This window comes from Mandrillus leucophaeus, unplaced genomic scaffold, assembly GCF_000951045.1.
Source record: "Mandrillus leucophaeus isolate KB7577 unplaced genomic scaffold, Mleu.le_1.0 Scaffold8, whole genome shotgun sequence".
NCBI lineage: Eukaryota > Metazoa > Chordata > Mammalia > Primates > Cercopithecidae > Mandrillus > Mandrillus leucophaeus.
Window position 1 is genome coordinate 3,380,878 of NW_012108696.1, and position 2,429 is coordinate 3,383,306.

Genomic DNA, 2,429 nt, shown 5'->3' on the forward strand with positions numbered 1-2,429 from the left:
TAATAACACACACATGCATAATCTAATTTCAGGGAGCGGGAGGAATCCTAAAGCAAGAATCGAGGCACAGGGAGCCATACCCTTGTAATCCCAGCTACTCAGGAGGCTGAGGCAAGAGGATAACTTAAAGCCCAGGAGTTCAAGACCAGCCTGGGCAACCCAGGGAGACCTCATCTCAAAGAATTCTAAAGCAAGGGAAAGCAGAAAAGAAGGACAAAAATAGAGTAATCAGGGATGGCTTCTCTGAGGAGGTGACATATGCCCTGTAAGGAAGTCAGCCTGGCCAAGAAGTCTGAAGTAGGACCAAGACTAGCATTTTAAGAGTTGCTTAAGAATCAGGCATGGTGGTTCACGCCTGTAATCCCAGCACTTTGGGAGCCTGAGGAGGGTGGATGACTTGAACTCAGGAGTTTGAGGCCAGCCTGGGCAACATAGTGAAACCCTGCCTCTACTAAAAATACAAAAATTAGCTGGCTGGGCATGGTGGCCCATGCCTGTAATCCCAGCTACTTGGGGGACTGAGGTGGGAGAATCACTTGAACCTTAGAGGCAGAGGCTGCAGTGAGCTGAGATCGAGCCACTGCACTCCAGCCTCGGTGACAGACTGAGACCCTATCAAGGAAGAAAAAAGAAGGAGAAGAAAAAGAAAGAAGAAAGAAAAATAAGAAAGAAGAAAGGAGGAAAAAGGAAGAAGAAGAAAAAGAATCAGCTACTTTTGAGGCAAGAGGATCGCTTGAGCCCAGGAGTTTGAGACCAGCCTGGGCAACATAGCAAGACCCCATCTCTATTATTTTTTAAGTAAATAGAAGTTTTTTAAAAAGATTCAGCTACTTTTTTTTGAGATGGAGTCTCACTCTGTCGCCCAGGCTGGACAGAGTGCAGTGGTGTGAACTCGGCTCACTGAAACCTCCACCTCTCAGGTTCAATCGATTCTTGTGCCTCAGTCTCTCAAGTAACTGAGATTACAGGCACACACCACCACACTCAGCTAATTTTTTTGTATTTTTAGTAGAGACGGAGTTTCACCGTGTTGGCCAGACTGGTCTCGAACTTCTGACCTCAAGTGATCTGCCCACCTCGGCCTCCCAAAGTGCTGGGATTACAGGCGTGAGCCACCACATCCAGCCTAGAATCAGTTACTCTTTGCAGCTGGAACTGTGAGAGGGAGGAAGGGAGAGAGGGGTCCACACTGCCTGGAGCCTGCCCTGGCACTTCCCATCCCCCTTCCTGGCTTACTTCTCCGTTGCGATTCAGGCTATGTGACATGCTATAAATTTTTCTTATTTATGTTGACTGCTTTCTCTCCCCCAGACTGCTGGCTCCATAATGATGGGACTTCCTTCCTTCAGGCCTGCTTGTTCCTTGCTTTGCCTTCAGAAACTAAAACAGTGTCTGAAAATGTCTAAATGAATGAATGGACAAATGAACAAATGAACAGGCATCCTTCTCATCAGAAGGACAGGGTGGGAGGGCAATCAGCCTCCTGCCACTTCAAGAGGCCTCTTTAGGAGGTCAGAGCTAAGAGGTACAGGGTCAGGGCCCCCCCATGATTACTGAGATTCTAATTAACTCCGGGGCCGAGAGGGCCGCTCCGCTCAGAGGAATTATAGATAAGTTTGCATCCCAGTGTTTGAGCAGTGGCTCTGTGGGGGGCTGGGCGGTGGCTCTCCCTCCCCTGTCCTCCCACCCCCAGCCAGCTGGCCAGGGAGGCGAGCAGAGAGAGGTCATTTGCATAGGCAGGTAATTGGTTTTGCAAATAAATCTGGTTCTTGAAATTTGTAGATTAGCAATAATACGTCTCCAGATGAGAGAGAAAGGTCACGGATGAATAAAACAACAATTAAACTTTCAGGAGATTATTAAACTAAACAGAAACCTGGCATGGGGTGGCCGAGGGAATAAGGAGCTGGGCTAGGAAGGTGGGGGGGATGGGAGTGGGGGCATCTGCTGCCTCTGCTCCCGCCCCCAGATCCTACTACTTGCCAGGGTCTGGGTAGAGTGGAATGCTCCATGATCCTCCCAGAACAGCTTTTAGGATTCCCATTTCTCAGTCTAGAAAACTGAGGTTGAAGAAGGAAGAAGAATAGGCCCTAAGTCACCCAGTGAGGCCACACCCCAGGCAGTAGCTGAATCCAAGCCCGTTAACTTTGTGCTGTCCTGGGTGGCAGTGAACCTCACATTGGCAAGGGGATGGGCACAATGGCTCACACCTGTAATCCCAACACTGTGGGAGACCAAGGCGAGAAGGCCACTTGAGGCCAGGAGTTCGAGACCACCTTTGGCAACATGGTGAGACCTTGTCTCTACAAAATAATAATATTGGCAAGAGAATGAGATGTAAGGAAGGGCTGGCATTGACAGATGCAAATTGACAGAGGGTTCGAAGGTCGGGCGCAGTGGCTCACACCTGTAATCCCAGCACTTTGGGA